Source organism: Bactrocera tryoni, chromosome 3 (genome assembly GCF_016617805.1).
Source record: "Bactrocera tryoni isolate S06 chromosome 3, CSIRO_BtryS06_freeze2, whole genome shotgun sequence".
Taxonomy (NCBI): Eukaryota; Metazoa; Arthropoda; class Insecta; order Diptera; family Tephritidae; genus Bactrocera; species Bactrocera tryoni.
The window spans coordinates 69545374-69566614 of record NC_052501.1 but is presented as its reverse complement, the minus strand read 5'-3'; the positions used below and the strand labels follow the sequence as shown (position 1 = coordinate 69566614).

Below are 21241 nucleotides of genomic sequence, written 5' to 3'. Positions count from 1 at the left end.
CCGACAGGGGTAATGCTCGAAAATTTTACGAAAAAATGCGGCGGCGAACAGAAGATTTCAAGACCGGAGCATACCTTTGCAGAACCCCTAAAGGTGCGCCAAACCTTGGAAAAGACCTGTACAAGAAGAATCGACACACACCACCTCTTCGTCGATTTCAAAGCTGCTTTCGACAGCACGAAAAGGAGCTGCCTTTATGGCTCTGTAAACTGACGTTGAGCAACACCAAAAGCTCCGTCATGATCGGGAAGAACTTCTCCGAGCCGTTCGATTCCAAACGAGGTTTCAGACAAGGCGACGCCCTATCGTGAGTCTCTTTCAATCTGCTGCTGGAGAAAATAATTCGAGTTGCAGAACTTAATCGAGCAGGTGCAATCTTTTACAAGAGTGTACAGCTGCTGGCATATCAGTTCTGCCTTCTCCTGACTGGACAAGGAAGCAAAACAAATGGCTTTAGTGGTGAACGAGGGCAAGACGATATCTCCTGTCATCAAACAAACAATCGTCGCACTCGTGACTTGGCTGTCACGTCACTGTTGACAGTCATAACTTTGAAGTCGTAGATAATTTCGTCTATCTTGGAACCAGTGTAAACACCATTAACAATGTCAGCCTCAGGTGCTACTTCGGACTGAGTAGACAATTGAGAACTAAAGTCCTTTCTCGACGAACAAAAACCGAACTCTATAAGTCACTCATAATTCCCGTCCTACACTATGGTGCAGAGGCCTGGACGATGACAACAACTGATGAGTCGACGTTGCGAGCTTTCGAGAGAAAGGTTCTACGAAAGATTTATGGCCCTTTGCGCATTGGCCACGGCAAATATCGCATTCGATGGAACGATGAGCTGTACGAGATATACGACGACATTGACATAGTTCAGCGAATTAAAAGACAGCGGCTACGCTGGCTAGGTCATGTTGTCCGAATGGACGAAAACACTCCAGCTCTGAAAGTATTCGACGCAGTACCCGCCGCGGGAAGCAGAGGAAGAGGAAGACCTCTACTCCGTTGGAAAGACCAAGTGTAGAAGGACCTGGCTACGCTTGGAATATCCAATTGGCGCCACGTAGCGAAAAGAAGAAACGACTGGCGCGCTGTTGTCTACGCCAGTAAAGAAAAAGAAGATGGGCTGTACTTACATAGATCTAATCTCATTTGGATCGGTAAGTTTTAGATTTTAAATTTTCCAATATGGCAATTCATGGTCGTACGAAATGAATTCTAGTTGTGTGATTTTATATTATCAGGCATGCTTAGAAAACACTTCGGTGTCTTAATAAATACTGTTTGCCATTTTAGCAGATTTACTCCCAAGCTTCTGTGAATTTTCGTCATCGTACATGTTTCAGAGCTTTTCATACAGGAACTAGCCTTCACACTCTCTATTTTCAACTATTAGTTTTACATTGCAAAAAATATGTCAGTCATTTTAGGCGGCATTCAAGCGGAAATGCAACTTTTACTTTATTTTATTCCGTTAGTTTTACGGCAGCAGCAAAACCTGTGACTGGCATTGTTTACTAAATATTTTATTAGTACGTTTTTAAGCTAACAATAGAACTCTTACAGTAAATCGCACTCTATTCACTCGTTATTCTCTCAACTCAATTTTATCATCTCTTTTTTTTATTTTTTTTTTTAGTAGAAATATTTCAAAACGCTAAATGGCAATTGAAAATCGATGCTGAGCATAAGCAGAAAAACAAGTAATATTGAGAGGAGCGTGTATTTTTAAATCAACCTATGATAGGGTGGGGCATACGAAAATCTACCTATCGGAAATCAATGGAAATGGTTCAGAGAATCGATGGGGCTGTACATAACAAGAAAAAATATAATAACCAGTCCACTAGCGGCTCTTGATCTAGTGCTAAAATTGCCTCATAAAGACCGCTTCGCTCAAAACTGCGCAACAAAATCGGCGGGTCGTCGTGGAGGTCTTTGATATTGCGACAGTCACGGAGCTAGGCTCTAATGCAACGGCAGGCAACTGCAGAATGAACATCTACGTAGACAGCCAACCAACAAACCAACCAACCAAATCACAAAGACCAGATTGCCAAGAACGGTGTACAGCTGTCATCCGATAACGTGACCGACCCATGCATTGTCTATAAGACGATCTGGACAAGAGCATGCCAAGGAATGTTAAAATTCGATAGAAAGATCTATTAGAAAACAAAACTGCGAAGATCATGCGCTCGTTCCTGCTCTTGATAGAAGAGACTGTATGTATATGATTGGAATACTCACTGATCAAAGTCTGTTGGTAGCGAGCGTCTGCAGAATGCGCTCCGAGATCGACTACATCTACTACTACAGGAATTTTCGAGAGGAAGACAGCAGGAAGACAATGGGGCATCTATTGTGCGCTTGTACCGCACATTTGAGCGCCGCAGGGTAGGAAACACTGGAAGAAGTATTGATAGTGGGCCGCAGAACCTATTCAAATTCACGGCACACTAAAGCTTCACTACTTTTCATGAAATGCGTAACAGCAATCCATTTTGCATGATCCGGAACCAAAACTAGTTTATGCCTGACTGAAGAGCCTACCAGACTAACTTCACCAAACTAATGGGTGATCCAAGTAAAGGTACTTTTTTCAATAGCCTTATTTTGGCAGATTACGCGCCAGTCGTGTCAGGCTGTCATGTTAGTCTTGTTCCGTATTGTTTAGCATTTCATCGTGGAAAGACTTACGCCTAAAGAACGTTTACAAATCGTTGAACTTCATCAAGAAAATTCATGTTCTGTACAGAGTGTGTTTCGCTCAACTTATGGTCTACATAATTGGCCTACTGAGCGTACTATACGTAACACCACCACCCATCTTGAGACCCATCATTCATTATTGAATAATATTCGACCGAATAGACCATGTCCAGCACGCAGTGAAGAAAATATAGCAGCCGTAGCTGAGACTGAACACGACGACTAGTGAGACTCGATTCAGCGCAGTTCTTAGCAACTCGGACAGACTTGGCGCATTTTACGTTTTCGAGCCAAGTTTTGCTCAGCGATGAGATCCATTTCTGGCTCAATAGGCATGAAAACAAGCAAATTGCCGAGTTTCAGACGAAAACCAATCTGAAGAGATTCAGTAACTGCCATTTTATCTAGAGACAACAACGGTTTGGTGTGGTTTGTGAGCCGGTGGTATCATCGTTCCATATTTCTTGAAAAATGACGGCGGTAAGAACGTAACTGTCAATGGTGACCGCCAACGCAACATGATAACCGACTATTTGATGCCTGAAATTGAAGCTCTTGATCTCAGCGACATTTGGTATCAACAAGATGGCGTCACTACCCACACATCGCATCAATCAATAGATTTATTGGAAGAACACTTCGGTGAGCAGATAATTTCACAATTTGGGCTCTTCGATTGGCCATCAAGATCATGTGAAATCACACCATTAGACCTTTCCATATGTGAAGTCTAAAGTCTATGTGGACAATCACGCTTCGATTCATACCTTGGAGCGAAACATGACGTGTGTTCTTCGCCAGTTACTAGTCGAAATGCTCGAACAAGTCATCTAAAATTAGACTCAATGGATGGATCGTCTGAGACGTAGCCGTAGCCAACATTTGGAAGAGGTAATCTTCAAAAAATACAGAGTCCGGCACACGAAATGTAACCACTTAAAAAATCCATAAATTCGGTTTGGAAAATTATTTATATTTATTTTAGAGCACAAAATGTATGAAAATAATCATAAATTCAGGACCAATTCACTTTTGCTCGATATGACCACCTTTTGCCTTAACTATGGCCTTGAGACGGTCGAAAAACGAATTGCAAGCTGCTCGAATGTGACTTGCCGGTATTTTGGCCCACTCACGAATAATGGCTTTCTTCAGCATCTCGAGACTGGTGTATTTTTTACTTCGGATCGTGCTCTCCAAAATGTTCAAGAGAGAATAATCCATTGGATTCGCATCTGGTGAATTCGAGAGCCATTGTGTGGTCGTAATGAAGTTCGGAACGTTGTTTTTCAGCCATTCTTGGTTCATTCGCGCTTTGTGAGACGGTGCTGAGTCTTGTTGAAACGTCCATGGTTTGCGACCGAAATGTTTGTTTGCCCACGGCTTCAAAGCCGGAACCCGTAAACACTCGTTCTTTGTTCTTTCGACTGATAATAAATATTCCCTATTAAATTTGAAATTTCTGTGTTTTTTATTTAAAAAAGTAGAGATCCTGAAATGGATCACCTTATATAAGTGAAAAGACATAGATTTTTTCAAAAAGTAGCTACTGAGAAAATAAAATAATAAAGAACATGACAAAATAAGAAACTGAAATGCTTTGGACTTTCCTATTAAATTTAAGAGCTTATACTTGGCGATAACTTTTTTGACGGCCTATCAATAATTATTTTAGAGTACATATCGTCACCTAAAATGCAAAATAACGTATCATCAAAAAAAATAAATTTCTTTTTTTATTGCTTAAGATTTTTTTGTCTACACTAACCAAATATATTTTGTACATGTTTGGGTCATAAAAATTGTTAGTGTTGTTGTATGAAAAACTGCAACAGTTTCGCTTAAATAAACTGTATTTAAAATGCTTTTGCTTTAAACACACATATGTCTTCAATAACATACTGCATGTTGTTCAATATTTTTTCAGGCTTATAGTGCCGCTTAAAAAAATTTAAAAAAAATTATTTCGATTGCTGGCATATACAGCATGGATTTCCTGTTGGCAAGTTTAATTGCGAAATAATATGTTGAGCAATAAATTTAATTTACAGGCAAATAAATAACAGTAACAGCTGCGCCAGCACACAAATATAACTATTTACTTGCATAAATATGCATGTTAAGAATTTATTTTTATTAAATAATACATATTTACACACATGCAACCACTTACACACACATACATGCATATATATAAATATTATTTTTTACAAATATTTTTTTAACTGCCATGAAATGTGTGGCCCAAATACTTTTGCTACCACGCATTAATATTTAAGCCTGAACAAATATGTCTGTGTGTGGCGGTAATAACAGTTTCACTGTGATTTATCGTAGCTACTTCGCAAATAAATACAATAAATAACAATAGTCAGTTAAAGACATGTGAATATGTTTATCATTGTGCCATCAATTTCGCATTCCAACGTTAATGACAAGTTTGATTTTATTATGAAATGGAAATGGCATTCAATTGTCATAAATACCAGGGGACTGAGTGTGTGCTGCCAGTTGAGACTTATGTGGATATGCATATATTTGAATATACTTACATACATACACACGTGTGTGTCAGTAATTGAAAATGAATTTCAGCAAAATAATCCAAGCAGCAAATATGCTTCGGAAATAATGCTGCCGTATGAACATAAATGGGAGTTAACAACAAAAACAATAACAAATAATTGTCAATGGGCTTAGTAGGCACAGTTTACTTATTTGATTACGATAGTTTTTGGTTATAAATACAGGAACTTTTTGCAATTTTTTATGCCCTCAATTAAAAATATTAAATTTGCCACGAACTTTGCAACAACCATATGAAAGCGTCGTAGACTCTATAAAATATATACTGCAAAAAAATGTATATCTAGAATACCCTTCTTAAATAAAGAAGTTTCCAAACAAAAACTTGATTTGGTCGTTCATTTTAAATGATACGATTGTACGATCTGGAAAATTTCTACAAATATTTTAGCGTTGTCTTAGAAAATGATCGCCCGTGAAGAAATCTTGTCAAATCAAAAAGTTTTTCATACAAGAACATAATTTTGATCGGATAGTTTGGATGGCAGCTGCCTTCTATAGTTGTCTGATATTGGCGGTACCGCCAATTGGGTAGAAAAGTATATGTGAAAAACTTCAGACCGACATCTCAAAAACTGATGGAATATTTTGTGTATATCCAGACGGAATCAGCCTTTGTGGCTATAACCAAACTAACCTAACCAAATTCTAGCTAAAATGTACATTCAAAATAACCTTTTCAACGCATAATATTGTACACATCATCGACAGTAAGCTAAACATTTGAACACTGCGTTTAGAGTAAATAACTGAAAAAGGTCCCTAACTTGAACTGCTCTTACGAGAGCCATGATACAAATTTTTATCAACTCAACGATTGTTTTTAAGATCTGAAATTGATCTTGAGAATCTATCAAAATGATCAGAGCGACGAGAGGAATTGATATCCATAATATGGACTCCATATACCTGACCTTTTGTCTGTTATTTTGTTGGTTCGTCCGTGTTAATATGTACAAAACAGTTGGATAATCTAAATGGTTACCTTCATTTTTAACAGAAATTTCAAGTATCTTAAGATTCCTGAACGTACAACCTCGAGTATTTTCGATATTGTCATCCAACACTAATAAAAATGGAATTCAACACTCCATATTTCGCAAATTGTGCTTTGATACCAAAATTGACTTATTAGAATAGAAATATTTTGGTTTTATACTACTTTTGAACTTCTGTTAGACTCTAAGCCTTAGCTTGGAAGAGTATTATGGGACAAATTTTGTAAGCAATGTGATTTGATACCGAAAAAGGTTGACATTAAATCTAGCCCACCGACATCCAATAAAATTAAAATCTTGTTTGAGATTTACTTTGTACCGTGCATATCGGTTAGATACAAGTTATAAGTTAGGTAGTTTGAGTTGCTGTCTGACGACACTTTTAAGAGACCCATTTTATTGCCGGGACTAATCACTCACTCTATTGTCTTTTCACTGAACCACCCCTTGCTTCTGATAAAGTACATGACTGCAAAAAGTCAGGAAACCCTCGACCGATAGTTGCGATTCTTTTTCTATATAGAGCCCTGCAATCGCATAGACAAAGTTTTACAGTCGCCAGTTCTTCTAACTCCTGATAGCTTCTGCAATAGACCATCAATGTTTGGTGTACCCAGTCTGCTGTCATGTCTACCAATAAGTCCTTGAACTGTTCGCACTCGTACTAGAGTTCTTTTGTCAAGACTTTTGAATTGAATAGTCGTCATATGCGGTCAAGTTCTATTCGGGACTCGTACAAGTATGTAAATTGTTGAACAAGTTAGAGATTGACTCCGACGAGACTCAACTAGTTTTATAACATTTTTTTTCGATTAAATATCTACAAGTCATCACGGGACTATAACCGCTTAAGCGGTGTCTACGATAACAAAGTAGAAGAATGTCATGTTTACCAATACGTCCGTGAACTGTTCGCACTCCTACTAGAGCTCTTTTGTTATGACTTTTGAATTTTAATAGACTGCATGTGCGGTCCATGTTTTATTCATGCCATGACTCCTTCGAGACTCAGATAAATTTATAACATTATCGTCGATTAAATATCTAAAAATAGTCACAGGAAATTAAATTTACTTTTTGGGCATCCAATTGCTTGGCTTCCATCAAATTCTAAAGATCTGGCCCACAACTACTATTTCCTGTTTTCAGGTTTCGAAAGAAGGTTTTCTGGGAAGAAATTTTCGTTTACCTACTTGTTGAAAAAGTCAGGCATTGACTACTTCGATACCCAACTAAATTTATAACATTTTCGTCGATTAAATATCTACAAGTAGCCAGAGGCATATAAATTTCTGCTTTATCGGAATCTAATTGTAGGCTGGTGCCTGCTCGGGATTGCTCATCTGCTTTGCAGTTACTAGGAATGTTACTATGAACTAATTATAAGTTTATCGTGGCATAGGACATTAGATCCACTAAGATATCAAGTCATCCCGTCAAATTTTTTGTGACGAAATCCTAAGAAGCTTTAGTGATTTTAAAGCCGCAATTCATATATATAAATATAGTTCTTGTTGCGATCAGACCTCTTGTCAGAACAAAAAGATTTTCTTTGATTGTGTAATATCAGCTTGGAATACACTGTAGTGGCCTGGTAAACGGAAAGAGATTTTGTTATCAAGTTTTGCCGAAAACACGCCATTTTCCACTCGATTATTCAGTTTGAGGACTGGCGTATAGATGCTTATCTTTGCGACCCTGTCCACCTCGTCAACTCTTCTTTGAAAAGGAAGGCAATATTGGGGACCTAATTCAAATTCAGTTCTATAAGATCACGAAAGATCGTAGAAATAGGAACTTACTAAGTATCTTAGAATGCCTCTTATTACAGGCGACTAATAGAAAGAATTCCTTTAGTCTACAACTCACTTCGCTGCCAGTTGCTTACAGAATAAGTCTTGGACTTTCTTTAATTACAGTAATCTCCGCTTGGAAAACACTACAGTGGTCTGTTAGACGGAAGGTGATTTTGGTATTTAATTTTGCTGAAAAGATGCTACCTTCCACTTGATTATCTAGTCTGGATCCATTCGTATAGATGTTAATCCCTGCGTCTCTGTCCATTTCGGCTTTTTCCACTCCTCTCTGGAAGGAAAGCCAATATTGGAGACGGAATTTAGTTAGAAAACGTAGAATGCCTCTTATTACAGGTGACTAAAAGATTCCCACAGTATTAGGGACTTTGCTGTCAGTTGCTTACTGAATGTAAACTGACGTTTCGTGCCTGCCTAAACGAAACAATTTCGAATATTTTTCAGGTCCCAATGTTCCATCCAAGAACTATTGGAAAATATTGTATGTAAGCATTTCGAATGGCGTAAATGGGTAGATGAGTGTCAATTGTGAAGTATTGATTCACAGCGGCTCCCCATATGATGAATACTATTTCAATTGATTTTCAAAATTTAATCGATTTATTTCGAATTATGGCTGAAGACTATCTCTAAGTTCAAGCTTAAAAGAATGGATCATTCTATCTCTTCCTTACAATTTAACTACATACCTCTTAATCACCTCTTCAAAGTTGTAGACTTGGCTCAGTATACACCGTTATCACTTGAACTGCAGTTCTTAAAGCTCACGAATAAATTTAAAGCCGCGTGCTAACCGTTAAACTTCTGTGCTTATCAAACACAAAAACGAGTGTTTTTAGCGCGCAATGTGCGATAGAACCCCTCACTAGTTACAACACCGAAATGACGAACGAAAACAACACACAGTTAAGAGGTATATTATGTATGTGTGAGATACAATTACCAATATTTTTAAACACGATATTGTGGTAAACTTCACCAAAATTTTAAGGTGAGTCTTGAATTGACGCGCGAACTCAAACACCAGAGAACCTTTCGATTTGAACGCTTCGGTCGATTTGTAACACTGGCTGATTGGGCTGCTGCTGCCAAGGTACGCTTGTTGTGCGCTGCTTGCGGTTCTGTTTTGAATTGGTTTCGGGCTTTGTGTCCTGGACGAAACGTAAGCAAACGGACAAAGGCACGAAGCGATAATTGAGCGATTTCGCTTAGCAGTGGAACGAAATTGTAATGAAACACTCGCGCGTGGTAAGAGCGAGCTTCTCAGGCACGTTATATTCGTAAGCGCTGAGTAAGCTCCACAGTCAGCTGAGCGCTGTTACGCGGTTGGGAGCGTATTTATAAATAGTACGGTAACGACATAGCGGTAAACACTCAAATCAGCTGACGCAGTAGGAATTTGTGGAAATGGAATTGAGTAAGTCAGCAAATGGTTCACGGTTGACGGGCTTATGTGTCGCCCATAACCTACCAACCTAGAAAACGCATTGTTCGTTTTAACTCGTATTAACTATGTATTGGGGCATTACGTGCAGCGTCATTTCTATAATATCAACATGTACATATACCGTTATACAGGTGCTTAAAAAGCTCCATTGAAGGAGTGTTTCAATTTCACGGTTATGTTGACACTCACAATTGAAAGCAAAAAATTAATGAGGAACCCCATAAAATGTATATCTGAACTGAAAGCTCAGAAAAACAGTTACAATTTAAAATGGATGAAACTTTTGAAAAAAAATATAATAATTAATGGAAAAATTCCGGGCTGACACGTAGGTGGCGCTACTAGAATTAGGTTTATACTTTTAGTTAGCCCTAACCTGCGAAAGGCAAGAGCATAATATGACAGCTGTCGGATCAATAGTTTGTGAATTATATCATTTTGAGTAAAGCTATCTTTGTTATTTTCAAAAAATGGATGTGTTGATAAAAAATTGCTTTCTGAAGGGGAAAATACAGTTGAAGCAAAAATTTGACTTGAAGACAAGTTTCCGGACACAGCCTCGGTAAAATCAAGCATCAAAAATTGGTATGCTAGGTTTAGACGTGGTAAAATGACCACCGAAGTCGTAGAACACAGTGAACGCCCAACAGAGGTTGTTACCGATAAAAAACATCAAATAAGACCACAAAATAATTTTGGATGACCATAAAGTGAAGTTGTTCGATATAGCAGGTACTCTAGAGATATCAACTGAACGTATACATTATATCTTTTACGAATATTTAGGTATAGAAAGCTTTATGCAAGAGGGTGCCGGGCGAGCTCACTTTCGAGCAGAGGTATCCGGAGTTTATGATGCGAAGCAGTGTTTGAAGATAGTTAAGCGTAATAAACCCGAGGATTTGCGTCGATATGTAACAATGAATGAAACAGGGCTCAATCGTTTCACTCCGAAATCCAATCGACTGTCATCCAAGTGGACTTCATTCGATGAACTCATTCCAGAGCGTAGAATTATTTTTATTGACTACCTACAAGAAGGAATGGCCATTAACAGCGACTATCACATAGCATTATTGGACCATTTGAAGGAAAAACTCTCCCAAAAACGGCCGCAGTTGAAGAAAGTGAAAGGGCTATTCGCCGTGCCACATGTCAGTGAAACCAATGGCAAAAACCCAAAAATTGGACTTGGAATTGGTTCCACGACGACTATTTTCGACTATTCCTGTTTTCAGATCTCAAAAGAATACTCGCTGGGAAGAAATTTTCGCCGATTTAAAAGGTATGGCCTCTTTTGAAGCAAGGGACCAATCGTACTACAAAAATGGTATCGAAAAGTTAGAGTGTCGCTCTACTCAGTGTATCACCCTTGGAAGGAACTATCTTAATAAAAAAAAAAATCCGTTTTACCGTGACTGTACTTCAGAATGTGCGCGCACCGACCGAACGAGTGGCTGGTCAGCTGTCTCCGAGCACCTGGAGAATCAGGACAAACATTTTCGAGCGACGTGTTTCTGTGAGTGGTCTTTTTTGACATCAAAGTCATCGCCCACAATGAATTTGTCTTTTTGGACAAACCGTCAACGCCAAGTTTTATGTGGAAGTCCTCAAGAGACTCAAACGAAGGGTCATTCTGGTTCGACAAGACATCACAGTCGATTGGAAGTTGCACCACGACAACGCCACGGCTCACACCGCCTTTCTTGTAAACAGTTACCTAACCAAGGTCGGCTTCCCAACGCTCCCGCAGCTGCCCTACAGCTCAGTTGTGGCCCCCGGACTTTTTTTTGTTTCCACGTCTGAAAAGGCCGATGAAAGGCAAGCATTTGAGACGACAGAGGGGATCCAAACAGCATGCACCTCGGCTCTCATGGCTATTCCGGAGAATGCCTTCCGTGACGCCTTCAATGCTTGCCTAGCAACGCTGCATCGACGCAGAAAGAGCTTATTTTGAAAGTTTTTAAAGAATTGAAACGGTTCAACCATTTTTTAAATCGACTCCGCCCTATTACTTTCCGTACAAACCCTGTATATAGATACTGGCAAAAACTAACGATTGTTTTGTGGGTAAAATGTTGGTTGTCTTCGATAAATACTCGCTAAAACAAGGCAAATAGAACAAACCACTTGTTAAGTCATTTTCAGTAGCTTGGAAAGGCGAGGTCTACATATTGACACCGACTGCTTTGTGGGTAAAATCAGTCTGGCATTTTTAAAACATAAACACATAAACTTATAAAAGTTTTAAACACAAGTAGCGTATTTATATAAAACATTTAAAATATAGTATGTCAGACTCTCTAAAAAGCTCATTATACTTAGCGGCCTGTGAAGCTTTTTAGGTAATCTAGCTTTTTAGGTAATTTGCTTCTAGTTTGATATGCAGAAATGTTATTGTTACAGTACAGAGCTTTCAGAGTTTACAGTGCGCTCAAAATAACGGCTATTGCAATTAACATACCTGTTTAAATATTAAGTTTGAAAAAAGTCCAAATGTGTGGTTATATTTACCTGCAAGAAACGGTTTTCAAATAAAAAATATATATTAGAAAATTGTGATTTATAATTTGATATTTATATGGGAATGTTATGTATTTCGATGCGGTAAAATTTTTCGGTAGTAACATGAATTGATTGCTGCTTTAAGGTCGTGCTGGCACAATATGCGACTTGTACTGTAAAATTAAGCTGTTTTTAGTACTTTTACCACCGTTATTTTATTTTAAGTTTCGCTAAATAAGATATGGATTTCAAAGAAACTTAAATAAAATATATCGATGTCAAAATCAAGCCATTTTCATACCAAAAAATTATAGCGAATCGAAATTCAGAACTTGTCGGTTAATTTGTTGAACTAATCTATGAAAAATAGTAACACAAATGGTACAACTTTTACATAGAGAAAAATTCAATACTTAAATTGTATGATTTGTTAGGAAAATCGGAAAATAATGAATATATATGGATATAATGTAAATACTAAAACACCAAACGTAACCTTCAAAATGACACAAAGAGAGTAAGAGCGAAAAGCACATGTCATGTTATATTTTCATGTCAGTGAGAGGAAAGTTGAGAGTGACTAACATAGTGTGAGTGAAACATAAGCTGTTAACAACATTAACATAACAGCTAATTAGAAATAGAGGCAGCTTTCAGTAGCAGCTTTTACAGTACCGTTATAAAGAGATGAAGAAATGAACTAGACAAATTGAATGAGGAATAATTGAAAACATGTGCTATATGTATGTATATAGATATAAAGGCCAATTAGGTTACATACATGCAAATAGTTTTGGAAAAATATATATTCAAAAACGTGCACACTATATAGCAGAGTATAAATTCCCACAATTCATATAAGAAACGCTAAAACGCACAACAAAACACTAGAAACAACACCCAAAGAGTACAAAGTATGAGTTTGGCAAATCGAACAAACACATGTCTTCGATTGTATGTATGAATGTATGGAATGTGAGCAAGAAACATGCTACGGTAACTCTTCAACAGAATTTGATCTAAAATTTTTTTGTTTAATATTTTTTTTTTTTATAAAAGAGTCAAAGCAAGGCTAGTACACAGAAACAAACGCCAAAAATATTCCTTTATAACTTTAAGAAAGTATTTCACGAAAATTTTCAACTCTCACCACACACACCGATTTGTGTAGTTGTTTTTGTGGTAGGTGGTGGCTAAAACGAATTAACATCGAATTTAAAGTCGAGATCCAGATTTCTTAACGGATTACGTTGTATCTTCTTGCTGCCATGATGATGATGGCCCGGTGGGATGCGTATCGTTACCTCGATATCTTCTGTGGCGTCGAGAAGTCAGTTTATTTGTTAACAAATATTTAGACGCACACATGCATACATACACGTAGATATTTAACGAGTACGTAAGTATTGTCACATAGCAGTTGTTGGTGTTGTTGTGCACATATACATATAAGGAACGAAAGGTTAGCAAAGAAATTATCACTATTAATTAATTTCATTTTTGGTGAGGCATAAATCAGAAATACTGAGGAAATAAATATAAATAAACAAATGAATATTGAAAATCAAACATTAAAGGAAAGCTTACGCAGAGAGCTTTTATCAGCTGTTAATATAACAATGAGCGGTCGGACGGTACAGTAGCACGTAAACGCGCAATCCAGAGCTAAAATATTAAAATTATAATATCACTGCAAAAAAGTGTGAGAATACTCTTTAAAGAGACCTTTAAAGATCTTTAAAGAACCGGATATACAAGGTCTGTTCCAAAAGAAACAGAACTTTTTATATATAACTGTTTCTTGTGGCGCCACCTATTGGTTTAAAAAAGTTTGATCTCTTGTTGACATTTCGTAAAAATTTTAAGACAATTGGATAACTACAATCGATGTTATCGATCAAAAAGTGACAGCAGCTTTTGGTCATCGGTCGTAAAATGCAAAGAGCAAATATTAAATTTTGTTTTAAACTTGGAAAAACGTTTACTGAAACATTTCAAATGATGAAAAAAGTTTATGGTGATCAGTGCCTATTTCGTAGTAATGTGCATGAGTGGTTTAAGCGGTTCCAAGAAGGTCATGAGGACCTCTGTGACGATCAGAAGTCGGTCGTCTTCAGAAGTCAAAAATAAAGACAATGCTGATTTGTTTTTACGATTCCGAGGGTATTGTACACCGAGAGTTCGTCCCACCTGGCCAAACGATTAATGCTGTGTTTTACCTTGGTGTTATGAAGCGTCTTTTGTCACACATTCGTCGTGCTCGACCACAATACCGTGAGGCAGGGTCCTGGCGTCTGTTGCACGATAATGCGCCGTGTCATCGGTCGACGCTTGTCACTGATTTTTTGACAAAAAACTCCATATTAACCATTAATCACTCAACCTACTCACCTGATCTGATACCTTGTGATTTTTACCTATTTGGAAAACTTCATTTGCCCATGAAAGGACACTGGTTTCAGTACATTTCAGCTATCCAAAAGGCGAGGACCGATATTCTCAAGAGCATCCCGAAAAATTACCTTAAACACTCATTTGAAGTGCCAATTGACCATGCTAAACGCTGTATCGAAGCACAAGGAAACTCCTTTGAATAAAAAAATATAACTTTTGAAAAATATTAATTTTTGTTGGTTTTTTAACAGTCCTGTTTCTTTTGCGACAGTCCTTGTATAGGGTGCAATTGGTAATGAATTAATAAAGTAAACATATAGGGTCTATCAACAAGAACAATACCTTTCTCTGCCTACTCCGTCTTCCTTACGGAACATAAAGGAGCTCCTTTCAGGACCTGTCATGTTGGTGAAGGCTGCAATTAATGATTTGAACAATTTGTCGGCTAAATAACCACCACAGCTCCGTTTGCACATCTCCACCCGTTTATGCCATTGACATAGTTCAGCGTATTAAGAGACAGCGGCTACACTGGCTAGGTCATGTCGTCCGATGGATGAAAACACTATAGCTCGGAGAGTATTCGACAAGTACCCGCCGGGGTAAGCAGAAGGAGAGGAAGACCTCGGCTCCGTTGGAACGACCAGGTGGAAAAGGATATGGCTACATTTTGAATCTGCAATTCTGCTCTTTTAAAGTTATTAATAATTAAAATGTTAATTTCAATCCCCTGAAAGCATTTCGCAAAAGTTTTTTAATCATCATCTTTATCTTTAACTCCAAGCCAAGAATTATATGTTCTAAGCATTCGATGTCCTAAATCTTATTTAAGTCGAAGAATTTTTCTCATTCCTGAATGGTTAATTAAGTTATTTCTCAAGGACAGTGACTTTGATACCCCGTGTGCGAGTCCACGAAAGTTATGACCACATTTTAAGTTTCAATACGATGGCTAAACCTAACAATGGGGATAACACTTAGACTATTATGTATAGTCCTTTCTGAAGCCATAAAAATGGAACTACTATATCCGATCTTAAGAGCCGGCAAAGCGCCTTGTGACCAATACACATTCACTTAAACGTTTAATTACTGTTCGCATCAGCTCGGTGGGCCGGTATAACTAAGAAGGAAATGTTGAGATGGTTCCACGTCGGCATCTTCGATACAGCTTCGGCAGCTGGCATGCGATAAGATTCTCAACCTTACTGCGTGGACTGCGTATAGTGTTAGTATTTTCACAATTAGGATGAGACTAGCTTTACTGAGACCAAAGAGCTCACTGGATCTCCTGCGAACGATCTTAGGCCAAAAATATCTAGCGACAGCACAAAAACCGATGGTGGTTCAGTGCTAGCCAAGATTCCGTGGCTTCCATGCAGATGTACAACGCATGACGGAGCACTAAACCGTCCCCCGTACTGACAGTAGGGATGGCGTGCTTATCCTTGCTTACATGTGATATCGGTATGGCCCGGCAAACATACTTTGTCTTATCACTAAGTGACTCAATGCGTTTGATAATGAGACTAGGCATTTCTTATTGACCCTTGAGTGCACGGTTCATGAGCACGAGGCTAGAAAAAATTTTAAACAGCGATTTAGTTCGAGTTAGAGCGCTGTCACTGCTTTTATAGGAGACTTGGGACTTTCATGCTTGCCTTTGCAAGTTGTTGAAGAACTTAAGTGTAGCTGCATTATAAAAATTACAGTAATAATAAATCAGCAGATTCTCAACCCACAAGCATATGTACTAACTGAAAGCAATATGTAAGCATTTCCAAATCGCACATGGAATCATATCGATTCCATTAAAATTCCACTTGAAATTGGCAAAAAAGAACAGTTGGTGCAACTTGTCAACGCAATAACTGAAAAACTTTTACGTATCAACAAGTTAAAAGATAAATACAAAGAATTTTAATGTCTCACAAAATACATACAAACACACGCACATACAAAGCGCTTTGCTTTGTCGAAAACGACGAAATTTCATGCGAAACACAAAAGGAACGGTCGCCCCGAGGGTATTTGCAAGAGTGATTTCTGCGCTGCCGCTGCCACTGCATAAATTTGTATTTGTGTTTTTTCTGCAAACACGGCTGTTTACTTTTGTGCGTCAGTGTACGAGAAAGGCAACTGCAAACAAACAAGCTAGCCTACATTCAGGCGCACAACAAATGTATCGCAAACATTTGACTGCTTACGCTGTCCGAAATTGTGTAAGCAACTCAACAAACAAGCAGCGGTAGCGTAACACTTTTATCCGCTCGCCTTTGAGCGCCAAAAGCCGCCGGGTGTATGTGTCCAGTTACAAGGGATAACATATAAATGGTTAAATTACAAAAACAAGATGAGGAAGTACGACAATATAAAGTCATAAAACAGTGAATTACTCTCACAAATATTTAGAACATAAAAGAATTCAATTGCACACCCACAATCGGTGACAGCAAGACTGAAGCTAACTTTTCTAAATTTCTCTCCCGAATATTTATATTTTATGGAAACTTAAGAAAAAAATACACTTAAAACTATAAATAAGCAAACTATTTTTACTTTTTTAAGTCTACATACTTGGTTCTTAATCCGATCGGAACCTTACCAACTCTTTGAATACATTGGTAACCACGGAAGCATTTCCGGCTTTAGCAATTTACTTTACAAATTTCTTAAAACAAATTTAAGCACCACCCTAATGCAATATTTGTACATAAATATAAAGTTAGTAGCTTCCAAAAATATTTAAATATTTATTTTAGTATCAGAAAGAGTAAACAAATTGGAGCGAAACATTTTAATTGCCGCTCCGGAGTGATGGTCGAAACTCTCGTTACCAAGATCGAACTGGTAGGCACACAGAGCTAATAAATCGTGTAAATCTTCTTAACAATAGTTTTATTTACGATTTATTTAAGTGAAGGCATGCTCGCAAAGGCTACAATTGCTAGGAAGCTTCAACGATCTTTAAGAGCGACTCTCACCAACATCTCCAGTACAACGTCCGGTGTGTTTTACGTGGGCACCTGCTGACGACAGCCTTACTCCACGGCGCTCAAAAGCACAGCGGATCAAATCAATGCGTTGATCAGCGCCCTGAGAATGCTAAGCAATTTCAGTACCAATTGGCAGTGTGGAATGGACACACTAACCACCTTGGTAGGGTTCGAGGCCCATCTAAAAGCTTTGCCGTGCTTTGGGTCCGGCACCCGGTTGCAATGCAACTCCATATTCAACTGACAAAGTCAGTTCTTCCCGCATTTGGGTTTTAACCACAACCACCACGATACTCCCCAAAGGGGCCAGTCCGCATGAGCAGGTTGGAGATGCCTCCAAGGGCTGCTACTCCCCGTGGTACCAGAATTAAGTCTCCGGTCAGACCTCGTAGCCGAAACTACTACCAGTTGAGCTTCCATACGGCTCTGGACTGGTGGCAGGGGTTGGACCCCATACATACATCACATACACACACCAAACAAACAAAAACGTAACCCTAATTCCCAGCTAACCGCTTTCGCCGCTTAAACAATTCACGCGCAAACGACCCTAACTGTTCGGTATTCCGACTAGTGGAGATCACACCACTAATATCTAATCGTCCATCAGTCCAGCTAATCTCCATAACACCCAGATCCCTAATGTCCGAGTACATCGGGCACTCCGCAATTAAATGCGACCAATTTTCTGACCCCGCCCCACAAAAACATCCCGAGGTATCTGATAGGTGCCTCTGATGCAAAAATCCATTCAGAGTCCCATGCCCCGTAAGCAGGAAACCCAGACTCAGACAAAATCTGAAGTCTGGGTTATCTTCGACGAACCCAACGTCCCGAATGTACTCGTACGTCACTCGGCCGTTAGGACTATTGTCCCATCGTTCTTGCCACCTACACCTAACCCTATAATCTAGAAGTCTCTTGCTCTCTAGACATCATCGTCAGAAATCCAGTCATTCCGCAGCAATGACACACTCAAGCCCCTTCTTAACCTGAATGCAACAGCACGCTGTATGACAATCAGGTCAAGAGGGGGTGCACCTAACAAGACCTGCATCGCATCCGTTGAGACGGTGCGGCATACAGGCAAACAAGCAAGCACTATGCAACGCTGTATTAAGAGGTACATTGCGGACTACACATTCTTCATTTGATCCATCTCCATCTGATCTCTACTGCACTGTGGAGGTCTTCCTCATCCTCTACTTCTACCCCGAGTACTGAATCGAAAACTTTCAAAACTGGCGTGAGTGCTCTCTTCCATCCGAAACACGCGACCTAGCCAGCGCAGCCGCTGTCTCTTGATTCGCTCAACTACATATGACAATATCGTCGTATATCTTCTACAGCTTATCGTTCCATCATAGTCACAAGGACCTACTCGTCTCCTTCGTCCTGTCCATCGCATTTCTAGGACGGTGGTGATGGCAGCTTTTAGTTTTACGAGGACATCAATCAGCCTACCACCGCCACTTCCGCTATTAACATTCCACGTGAATGCCGTCAAATCATAGTCCTTGTTACATTTGCTGTAGTCCTCATCAAAAGTTGCATCTTTCATCTGAGGCTGTTGTTTACTTTTCATAGGGAGTGGCTTTTACGTAGCGGACCAGAAATCTAGCGCACAGCCTCGCTTTACGAGTAGTACAAGTATAAAGCTTTATACTTTATAAGCGAGACGCTTGTTTCAAGACTCGCAGCCGCATCTCTGGTGAACAGGCGCTGCGATTACGCTTCAATAAACCTTTAAACCGAATATGTCGGAAAGGCTCCGCTGAACCTTCCTCTCTTTTAGCATTGACCCCAGGCTCCACACGGGTTGGCTACCGCATCTTACGCAAGAGTTACTCACGCAAGAGTAGGAATTGGGTATCGTCCTACAACTGTAACTGCTTACCCAGAAACAAACTATACCCCATTACACCCCAGGAGGTTTGACACTTCCTTCAATTGCATTCCTGAAAACTTGTTCCACTACGTTACAGATGATGCTACTTCTGACTTTTCACCGCTCACATACCCCACGGGGAATTTGTAGACTAAGAGAAGTCGCTGAAGAAGAGACGCAGTAAGTTTTTTCACGGTTGGGTCTAAGCTATGAGGGGATTTTTCAGTAAGAACCTCGCCGTCAATGTTAGCTATTAGGTCACCGGATCACTGCAGTATATTTCAAGCAGAAGTGGCGGTCACAATAGACGTAGTGCTACGAAGTGCAGCCTCTTTCAAGGTGGTGAGCATTCATTCGGCAGTACCAACACCGAGATCGCAAGATGTGCGTTCAAACTAGTCAAGGAGTGTCGGTCCGCACAACAAGTAGCTTCAAGGCACCTCATCATCGGACTCGTTTGAGTGTTTAGTCATAGCAGAATCGCTGGTAAGTGCAAAGCTGATGACCTTGCCAGAGGCAGCACGCTTACCCCAATCACATCGGAATGGGACCGAATTTGATCTCCATAGACGTCTTGCACTCTAGCACTGGACCAACGGAACTCGCGTGCATTTGGCAGAGCTGGTCGGCATCTTGCTTCTGTGCGACTGCAAGATCCTTTTGGCATTGAATAGTACGCAGGAAATCTATTGAAATACTTGCCCTTAGCCAAGTTCATTTTACCGCAATTGCAGGGGTTCTTACTAGACCTTGGTTTATAGGAATTTATGATGTGATCTTATCGCAGCAAGTCGTCACAGTTACATGCAGGAGAGTAAGGTGAAACAGCCAGACACTTTCTCCTTCATTGTCCAGCCTTTGCAAGACTGAAATTGAAACGTCTTGGCAGTCTTAGCTTTCCGGCCAATTTTTTTTAAGATCTATAATACTACAGAAGTTTTAGGTACCACAATTGACCGGCATTCTAAGCTGTCGCTGTTCCAGTGAGCTTACTGTTTGGGTCGATCTCATAGCCTAACTTCACATATCACGTGCAATTTACAGTCAGATATCTTACTGGCATCTTTGGGATATCGCAAATACCAGTAAAAAGCATAATGAAAGATTATTTAGTCCTAAGAAAAGTGAAATCACGACCTACTTGTCACTAAATTTTTTCGAAAAACAGCGTCGCATTAACGTCTGTGAAACAATGCTTTTTGAAACGTGTTATTACTGGCGTAAAGTCTTGGATCTATGCTTACAACCCGGAAACAGAGGATCAATGTCCCGAATATCACGGCAAAGGTGTGCCGAAGCCTAAAAACACGTCAAATCAATTAAAAAATAAAGGTTCTTCGATTGTCGAGGTGTGGTGGACTCCGAGTTCGTTTCGACCTGCCAAACTGTCTATTATACTCAGTGTTATGCGTCGTTTGCGTGAAGCTTTTTTGTATTTTGACCGGAGTTATGGGCCGACAACTCTTGGTTTTTGCACCACAATATTGGACTGTCGCATACTGGATTGATTCTACGTGAGTTATTCGTCAAATTGTCAACCAATATTGTGCTTGAACTGCCGTATCCTAGTGACTTTTGGCTATTCAGCAAACTCAAACTCGGCCGTTCCGGGGATCGTTTTGAGTCAACTGAAGACTTTAAACGTGACTCGCTACTCACATTGAACCTATACTTGAAATTGACTTTAACAACTGTTTCAAGGATTGAAAAAATCTTTGACACAAGCGTATTGGAGCCGAGGGGGATTACTTTGAGGGGTACGACATAGATTTAAAAAATAAATAAAGATTTTTAAAATTATGAACAAAGTCTTACTATTTCTTGCCCATAGTGTATGTATGACACGACTAATCTACTTCTACCTCATTTGGTCCATCAAGTTTTTCTAAAAG

General features: G+C 39.2%; 1 protein-coding gene across 2 annotated transcripts in view; it reads right to left on the bottom strand.

Annotated features, from left to right (window-relative positions):
* The window catches only part of LOC120771466 (cilia- and flagella-associated protein 91), a 255680-nt gene that overhangs the window by 183557 nt on the left and 50882 nt on the right, over positions 1-21241 (bottom strand). Inside the window, exon 1 of one of the 2 annotated variants that reach the window (XM_040099478.1) lies at positions 8809-9261. The exons of the other annotated variant lie outside the window; for it this stretch is intronic. The gene's annotated coding sequence lies outside the window, so the exon portion shown is untranslated. Of the gene's footprint in view, positions 1-8808; positions 9262-21241 lie in introns of those variants that run through there. 2 annotated transcript variants of the gene reach the window in all.